At 37.2% G+C, this 10,462-nt stretch overlaps 1 pseudogene; it reads left to right on the forward strand.

The window, feature by feature from the left end:
- Positions 1–254: 254 nt before the first annotated feature.
- Positions 255–1,853, forward strand: LOC145093965 (CBL-interacting serine/threonine-protein kinase 7 pseudogene; annotated as a pseudogene).
- Positions 1,854–10,462: the final 8,609 nt, after the last annotated feature.

A 10,462-nucleotide genomic window follows, 5' to 3' on the forward strand; every position in this document is an offset into this window, starting at 1 on the left:
GGGTTACTATGTTATGTAAAAAATCTTCATTGCTCTTGCCGTCATATTACCTTTCACGCTATTTAGAACTTCGTAAAATAATCAAAACAGATTTTTTGAAAATAAAATAATTCTGAGTAGACATAATAGACTTTTTGATAATAAATAGTGTTAGACGGGGCAAAATCGTAATTGCATGCCTGACAAAAAAATCTGCGACTAAATTAAAGGGCCAACTGTGCTTAGTGCTTGTATCACTATAAAAAGTATCGTAAACGGCTTCCACACCAACCAAATTAAACCTATTCTCTCAATATAATATTTTCAGGCGGCCGCTCTATCGCCGATTTGGCATGCCTCCACCACCGCCACCCACTACCACTATCAAGAGAAGCACCAGCGACGGCGGCACCATCATACTAAACAAGTACCAACTCACCCACCTCTTGGGTCGTGGCAGTTTCGCAAAAGTCTACCATGGCCGCTCTCTCAGCGACAGTTCCTCCGTCGCCGTTAAGGTCATCGAGAAACCAGCCACCGCAGATCCGTCAATGGAGCCAAGGCTTGTCCGTGAAGTCGCCGCCATGCGGCGGCTGAATCATCCAAACATTCTTAAACTCCACGAAGTCTTAGCGACGAAAACCAAGATTTACTTAGTGATGGAACTCGCCACCGGCGGCGAGCTTTTCACGCAGCTGACTCTCCGCGGACGGATGAAAGAGGGAACCGCCCGTCTGTACTTTCAACAGCTCGTCTCCACCCTCCACTTCTGTCATCAAAACGGCGTCGCACACCGTGACCTCAAACCGCAGAATCTCTTACTTGACAAAAACGGAAACTTAAAAATATCCGATTTTGGACTCTCGGCGTTGCCGGAATCTAAAAAAGACGGCCTCCTACACACTGCATGTGGAACTCCGGCATTCACTGCGCCGGAAATTGTCCGGGGGAAAGGCTACGACGGCGCAAAGGCGGATGCTTGGTCGTGTGGGGTGATTTTATTTAACTTCCTCGCTGGGTATTTACCGTTTGATGACAGTAACTTACCGGAGATGTACCGGAAAATCCACCAACGTGATATTCACTTCCCCGAGTGGATTCCGAAGCATCCCCGGATCATAATTCAAAAACTTCTCGATCCAAAACCAAAAACCCGAATGAGCATCGAGAAATTAATGAGTCTTCCATGGTTCAAGAAGTCTTTAAAGCCTGATCCAACCCTGGAATTGTACGAAGAAAACGAATCTATTGATTTGAATTCGATGAAGTACAAAACGTCCATTAATGCGTTTGACATAATCTCGATGTCATCAGGGTTGAATTTATCGGGTATTTTTGAAGAAAAAACGACCAAGAAAGAGCAGCGGTTTACCTCCACGGCGAAGGCGGAGGAGATAGAGAAGACGGTGGCGGAAGTTGGGGAGAGATTAGGATATCGATTGAAGAAGAGTAAAGATAAAGAGAATTGCAGTAAGAGAGGTGATGTTGTTCGGTTGGTGAAAGGGAGGGCGATTGTTGTGGCGAAGGTGATGGAGGTGGTGCCGGAGTTGTTGTTGGTAGAGTTATCGGTGGTTGACGGCGGCGATGGGTTTAGTGAGGTTGAATGTGAAGCGTTGAAAGTCGGGTTTCAAGATATTATTCTTTCATGGCATAGTGATGTACAGTGAACCACCTTTTTTGTAAAAGCAAATGGTGAAAGTGATTCCTTTTTTTTTAAGTTAATTATTATCTTCTTTTGTTACAAAATACAAATGAATAACCGATGTTAAGATCGATTAACTTTGTTGTAACTTGTAAGTATTTGTTGGGTTACCATTATGTGATTTGAAGATGTGTTATGAATATGGATATGATTTACTTGATGATTGATTTAATCTATTGTTAAAGATTTGCCATTTAAGATCACAAAGTTAATTGTTTTGTGGTAACTCTGATTTTTTCTTCAAGATATTTTCAGAACTGCAGATTCTTTTATACAGGATAATATTAAAGGTAAAGGTACATATACCCATCTAAAATATGGTGTAAAAAAGTGATTTTGGCCTTTTAGAAATTGATTCTTGAACCCCTTTCGATTAGAAAGGATTATCTTGTCATTTACTGTATACGAGAGACATGACTAAATAATTATCAACAAACTGGCCGAAAATTGACAACCATTAAAACCAAATGATAATGAAAACATGTATATATACTTTTTTAGAATAATAGCTTATCATAGACCCCTAAAAGGCTATCTTCACAAATATCTCAAACTTTCTACAAGTACAATAATATCCACACAAGAAAACATATTTTTCTATACAAGACTGTGATTGAAAATAGCATTTCAGTTGCAATCTTGGACCATAGATGAGCACGTTCTTTGCCAATTGGTCAGATAATATCAGAATTTTTGATCTCTTCAGTCTCCACTGCTTTAATTCCTTACGTTACATCAACCCGATGGTCTCAACCTAAGTATCAACGTTTTCACAATCATTAACTTCGATACCATGGAAGCTTGGATAATATATCAGTAACTTCTCAACAAAAACGAGCTATTTTCCTCAAGAACATTCTTATAAACATTCAACTTCAAAATAAAGTCATGTAGAACCTTCAAATCACCATGTTTTTTGTTTACCGAACTCGATTTGATATTTTTTTTGGCAAACTTTATTGAATTAAGTATCCAACTATGAAGATCCAGTGTCCAGAGCGCAGAGCATTGTAAGGGCCAAAGGGGTTGTGTCTCCCTAATTTTTTGGTTAGAAGCAGTCCATAACCCATTAATATATATATATATATATATATATATATATATATATACTAAAACTGTAAAATTTGGGCTTTGGCCCTTGCTCTCCAATAGTCCGAACCAAAAGTCAAACCATAGTCAAAATCACATTAACATCCATCCCTCTAACCTTCACTCCATCCTTTGTTGGACCACATGTCCACATCGACACCTCCCAATCTGCAATCACCGCTAATAGCTCCACCTCTCACCATTGCCCGCTCGAATCAATGAGGCATGTTCTCTCCATTTCTTAGTTTTTCTCTTCTATCTTCTACATTTGACCATCGCCTCTGAGCCCTTTTGATTTTTATCCTCATAAAGAATGTCTGATATACTTGCTTCAAATTACTGAGTTGCTTATTGTTGGACCTTTAGGAGCATGATTTTACATATAATTAGATAATTTTTTTGCAAAATTTTGCTCATGTTAGATGAATTGTGTAGAATTTAGGAGCATGATTTCAAATCACTGATTTGGCTCGTTGGTTCATGAGCTGACGATTTCAATTTTGATTTTTATAGATATAGTAATAGAAATCATACAATTTCTTGGGAACGATGAAAATCATTGATTCTTTTCGCAAAAAAAAAGGTTGCCGATGAAGAAATTCATTTTGAAAATCAAGGGAGTAAACGGCACAAAGTTTTAACAAGTGAGTTGCAGCCACAAGAACATGAAAATCAACAAACAATATGATATTTTGAAAGCTACACAATCAAATTTCTAATGAAGTTGATCTTAAGCATCTAGAAAGAGATCCCGCTAAATGAAAATAGATGTGTGATTATCCGGTTAATATAAGGGAACAAGTAAGACGTGCTTATATGACTTTAAGACATTTCCAAATACGTCTTAAATAGGATCATGCTAAAGGTTCAAATAAACGACATCGTAGATTTTAATATTCTTGGTTTAACATTTTTCATAATTGGTTAGAGTATTCTCCAACAATACATGCTTCTTATTATTTTATTTGTTATATATTTAACGATAAACCAAGTGTGTGCCATGGTTACTGTGATATCCCCAATTTCACGGCTAAAAAAGACCGATTTATTTATGCTTATTTAAAACCAGAGTATCATTTTTTAAGAATAACAATGTGAAATTTGTTCCCAAAAAACATGATAATAATTTTATTAAATCATTTCCGAAGAAATATACTTTATTTATATTAAAAACTTTGGGATGTAACTGTAAGTCCGAAAACTATGGATCTTATACGATATCAATTAATCTATTTAGTGAATGCGGAATGTAAACCAAATAGAGGTTCAAGAACACACGAAAATATCAACTGCACACGATTATATTGAATAAATTGTGTGGTACAATTGAGAGCTCTTTCACAGCCGATTCCAAGATTGAATGAACAACTGAAACCCTAAACAGCTATCACCTATATATTTGACCTAAATACAAAGCTTAATAAAAGCCCAAGCCCAACCCACTAGACCTACTCAGACTGAAATCAAGATGGATTTCGGTCCACTTAACCGAAAACACTACAAACCCAATTATATAATATAAACCTAGTATAAACCACATAAATATGTCCAACAATCTGCCCCTTTGTTTATTGCTAGTTTTCTTCAACGTTTCTTTGCAAGATGAACATTTGATCCACAACTTCGTCTCAAAAAGTTTGGGAACATCTTCTGTAACTTGGGTTGATCTAACGGTTGTGATTGGATTTTGTATAAAGTCATCAATCAGTGCTCCCCTGAATATTTGCGTTTGTGCTTGCTTGACAATAGGGAGGAATCTGATTCTTCTTTCTCACTATCAGATGGTGGTTCTGTGGTTACAGTAACTGTTTGGGGGAGGAATCCTCATAGCTCGATGTAGTTCTTCTATGTGAGCATCCATTTGGTCGGGTGTTGTTATGTCTGACTTCTTGAATAAATCACTTTCTCTTTCAGTCTTAGTCGGTGTAATCATCGCTTCATTGAATAGCTCCGTCATTAGTTGAAATGAAGGAATGTCTTCATCAACGTCATCTGAAATATCTTCAGTGTTTTTAAACTTTCAAAAATTTGACTGCTCCTCTGTTCCTTCAAATGAATTTCTTCACCCAACACAGTACATCTTGAAAGGTAACCATGACTAAAAGGTCCATGTGGATCACAAAATCATAAAAACTCTTCTCACCATAGTTGTTCAAGGATGTAACGTTAGCTTAGAAAGAGACTACTCACGGTATCTGTGTGAACACGGAGGAACGCACTGTGATTTGTTGAGTATCGGAGAACTACTTGTGGCTATTTTTGATATTAGCCCCTGCATATCCTCGATCAAAGATCTCAATACAATTTTCAAGTTAACAAGTTAACTTGGCCCTTGGCGAGACGTTCAGCGATAATCGTGCCTTGAGAGGTGCATCGCCCTGGTGCCTAAACCATTAATTCCTTTACCTGAGAAGAATGTATCCGAGAATACATTTGAGTCTCCGCAGTTTTGCATGACAAAAATATTGTCAGGACCCTGGGTGAGATGTTCAGCGATATTTGTTTCCCGGTTGGGTGAACCGCCCTGGTGCCATGACAGTTCTTAGGTAAAGATAACTGACAAGACCAATTATGACAATCTGTACAGTTTCAGGCTTTCAAGTCCTTAAATACGACAGTTCTTAGAAAGATACTACCTAACTGACAGTTTGTATAATTCCAAGCCTTCAATTCCTTGTGAATGTAGTGTGAAGAGTAATAACCATCAAATCGTTTCCAAATTTCTTGTCCTTGCTCAGAAAATCCCGATACAATCTCCTTGAGTCTCTTCTTCTTTTAAATTTGCGTTTTAAGACAAAGAAATTTTGACATAAAAATAAAAATAAAAATAAAAATAAAAATAAAAATAAAAATAAAAATAAACTTAGCATAAAATAAAACAACTAAGAATAAAAATAAAATAAAATAAAACAAACACATTTTAATAACTAAATTTAAAACTTTTGGGATCAAAAGTTGTCAAACAATTTAATATCGTTTATCAGCGCACACCTGTATGAATAGCTCTGATCAATCACCAATATTGTGGTCCACTTAAAAACAAGATATTTGCAAGTTGGACAAATTATAAGTGACAAGACATTGCAATTATATTCCTAAATAAACCATTTTGCTGACGACGACCAAGGATATTGTTGTCCACTTAAATTCAGTAGTGAGATCTACATTCAACCTTTAGTCATGAACCAATTCAATTTTAAGTGCACTAGAATGTGTTCCCCACTTCACGACATATCCTAGTAATCAATGAATTCCAAAGAGCTCTTTACTTTAGGTGAGTGCTCAATTATTTGAGAGAAAAGATGGACATAGAGATGCATATGTTGTATCCCAGGTCGGATCTCTTCCAATCACGCAGAGGGACAACATATGACTAACATAGATAGAGGGATAGAGAGATAGAAAGATGCATATGTTATGCCCCAGGTCAGATCTTCCGATCACGCAGAGGGGACAACATATAACTGACACAGATAGATAGAAAGATGCATATATATATATATATATATATATATATATATATATATATACACACACACACACACACAAACACGCATAGAAATAAAGATGCATATGTTGTGTCCCAGGTCAGATTTCTTCCAATCACGCAAAGGGGGGAACATATGACGACCATAGAGGATAAGAAAGAAAAACAATTTCACACCGACCTACTTTATCAGAACCCCCAGTCACCCTATCAACACCAGAATTAAGGACACAAGTCCGTATGTCAAATAAGTGTTGAGTCACAGTTCTAGATGATAAGTAATTTTAATGTATCTCTGTCACACCCCCGAACCGGACGGCGGAAACGTCCGAGGGTTCTTGTGACTCAAATTGAATACCATCATAATGAATATAAATGAATCATAACATAATTCATCACCATGCATTGAAATATTACAACTGATATTGTTTACATTCGGTACATTGTTTTAGACATTACAAATCCATAACATAAACAGTCTGACAGATAATCTAAGCAAAACACCATGACATTTCTTGACACTTATTCTTCGGCTTACCTGTTACCTGAGAATACAAATTATTTTGGAAAACGTCAACATATCAAATGTTGGTGAGTTCATAAGTAATGTTATGGTAAAATGATTTGGTGAAGTTTGAAAAACCCAGAAAATCCGATATTTTCTGTAAAAAAATGTTTGTTTATAAAAAAGTGTGAAGATCCGTAAATATGCTTGTTGATTTTTAAAACATGTATCATTGTTGAACTTTGTATACATCACACAAGTGAAAATGTTGAACTCCCCGGGAAAACCCGATGTTTTCCCAATACGTAAACTACATGAATTGTTTATTGTTATACCGATACGACGAATGTTTTTGATTACCCAGGTGACATTGGATTAATTAGGGTTTGTGAGTTGTTACAATCACGCATTATTGAAAATGACTAGTTTATAACCACAGGTTACGAACGATCCTTAAGGCGTCGCCCGTACTACTCACTTAATCCAACCACCCTGACTTCTCTTGATTAACGCCACGAATCTGTTTACTCGATTTCTCGTAAGCCCAACAACCGAGGAGAAAGGAGGGTACGAAGCCCCCTTTTACTTCCATGAGTTATTCCAGGCTATCGGGAATGCGAAAAGCACTTAGTCCCACTCGCATTTGACTTCTCGACCTTGCTAGCAGTACTAATGGGCCATTAGAGCCCAATAACACATTAGAGCTATTGAAGTCCTTTTACATGGAATTGGGTCATAGAAGGCCCATTAACACGTAAGCGTATTCCCTTCGGGCCCAAAGATCATGTTATTGGGCTAGCAAGGCCCAACAAGCATGATTTGAAACTTTCAAGCCCAAAGTTTGTATGTTGACTCATCATCGTTATAGCGTGTTTATTGAAATACTTTGGTTTGTTGATTTTTGTTTTGTTATTGATTCGAGACCGAATCAATTCGTTTTGTAACGATATTTGTTGTTGAGAGTGTATTTGTTTTTCCGTTTCGTCGGTAGTCGTGGATCTTGTATTTTGTCTTAATGAATTAATGTTTAAAAGTAAGATTTTTTTACCTTTTCACAACCTTTCTTTTATAAAAATAACACTTTTAGTCCTTTATATAAAAGAATTTCATTTTTAGTCCTTAAAACATTTTTTTGACACTTTTGTATCATAAACTTGTTGAAAAGACATTTTTAACCCAAATTTTATTTTGTAACAGCTTTAGCCCTTCCAGAATGATGTTTTCTCGGTTAAAATCCCCAATTTCGCAACTTTTACAGTTTTGGCCCAAAATAGAAATGTTTACATTTTTGATCCTTTTTGAAGTAGAAAAGCATTTTTGACCTTTGAAATAGTTTTATCTCACTTCAAATCCCCTGTTTTACAGAAAATTGCATTTTCAGCCCCTTAAACTTATAAATCTTGCATTTTAAGGCTTATTGGGCCGAAAAGCCCAAATCTAGCCCATTAGGTTCAAAATTTACACTTTAAGTCCCTTAAAATGTTGTTGTTCAGAAAAATTATTATAGAAACTGTTTGGAACCTTTTGACCCTCTAGAAACTATAATTTTGTCGGTTTGTACCCTAAGTTTTGTATTTTTGACATTTTAAGTCCTAAAATGTGTTTTATGTTAGGATGTGTTCATCCTAACCTCATAAACTATTTTTATTGACTTGATTAGTGTATAATAACTTAAATTATGTTTATTTCCTTTCTCATGCCTTAGATCTCGGTTTTTACACACTTTTTGATAACATATTCATCACAAAACACATGATATCACACACATACATGCATCAAATCTCACATAGCATACATTTACGCATAGATCTTCACATTTACTTGTATTCTCCCCCATAAAACTCATAAAAACCGTAAAGGAAGGGGTATGAAACTCACCTTGAGTGTGGTTTCGGTTTTTGATGGAGAAGATGAAGAAAAATTCGATCCTAGCAACCTTTCTTGGAGGATCTCGAACTTAGATGCTTCTAAGGTGCAAGATCATGAGTTTGAATGAATTAAGAGATGATTCTTGAATGAAAGGAAATAGCTAGATTATGGATCTAACATCAACTTACCTTAGATGATGTGTTTATGGGTTAAATCTCCTTGAAAGCTTCCTTAATCTCGAAAATATGGAGAGGAGTGAAGAGAGTTTTCTTGACAGAATTGTGAGTGAAATGTGTGTGTGTGTGTGTGCTTGGGTTCAGCCGAGAGAAAAAGAGAGATGAGAGAAGAGAGGTTTTTGAGTTGATTTGCATGAAAACATGAGATGGTTCATGGGAAACCTATGGATAAATGTGAGGTGGCATAGGAAAAGTCAACTCTCCTTCTTTGGTTGGGCTTGGGCCGAGAATGGAGTGGGGAAAAGAAAAGGATTGGGCCTTGTATGCTTAAGCCCATTTCATGGTTATGTTGAGTGATGTTTGGCCCAAATAAATATAAATATGATTTTTTTTATGACCTATTAGAGCTAAATTAGGTTAATTATGGCCCAATACGGTCCATTTAAATATTTTGTTTCATTCTAGGCCCAATATGGCCCAAAATATTAAAATAAATGAAAATGGGTCTAATTAGAGCCCATTCAAGAGTTCTAAGCCCAAGATAGTCCAATTGGTAGCTTATTGGCCCATTAGGCCCAATAAGGAAATCCTAGTCCAAAATGGACTTAAACAAGGATTTCTAGGGTTCCCAATTATTTGTTGACTATTTGCAGTGCATGTATGATGTGTTTGATTGAGATTTGGTTGTTAATGAATAAGCATCTTACATGCTATCCCATTGTTGGTTTACATTTGTTATCATTGTTAAATGTTTACAAGGCTTCAAATTCATAGCTGTGACACCATCCTCCCGTTAGAGGGAATTTCGTCCCGAAATTCTTTTGAAAGCTAGATTTGAGAATGCTAGAACAGATGAGGGTACTTTTGCTTCATTTGATCTTCGTGTTCCCACGTGAATTCTGGTCCACGCTTTGCGTTCCACCGAACTTTCACGATCGGAATGCGACTTTGCTTAGTACGCTTCACTTCCCTGTCCATAATTTCGACTGGTTCTTCAACGAACAGGAGATTCTCGTTGATTTCAAGTTCGTCAAGGGGAATGACGAGAGTTTCGTCGGATAAACACTTCTTTAGATTTGAAACATGGAACACGGGGTGTACACTGCTGAGCTCAGCGGGTAGCTGTAGTCTGTACGCCACTGGACCAATTCGGGCAAGGATCTCGAAAGGTCCAATGTATCGTGGGTTCAGTTTTCCCCGTTTTCCAAAACGAATGACCCTTTCCAGGGTGAAACTTTTAACAGTACTCGATCCCCGACCTGAAACTCCAATGGCTTTCGTCGTCTATCAGCATAGCTCTTTTGTCGGTCGCGTGATGCTTGTAGTCGAGCTCTGATTTGAACTATCTTTTCCTTGGTTTCACGTATGATCTCCGGTCCCGTTAATGTCTTGTCTGATGCTAGTTCCTTTGCTAGCTGGGTGTCGCCCACCTCAGCCCAACACAACGGTGATCTACACTTACGTCCATATAACGCTTCAAAAGGAGCGACTTTGATGCTCGAATGGTAACTGTTGTTATACGAGAATTCAACTAAGGGTAAGTGGGTATCCCAGGACTTCCGAAAGTCTATTACACATGCGTGAAGCATGTCTTCGAGCGTCTGGATGGTTCGGTCGCTTTGAGCATCCGTTTGTGGGTGATAAGCAGTGCTCAT

Source organism: Lactuca serriola, chromosome 3, assembly GCF_051521515.1.
Source record: "Lactuca serriola cultivar US96UC23 chromosome 3, Lser_US96UC23_V15, whole genome shotgun sequence".
NCBI classification, from domain to species: Eukaryota; Viridiplantae; Streptophyta; class Magnoliopsida; order Asterales; family Asteraceae; genus Lactuca; species Lactuca serriola.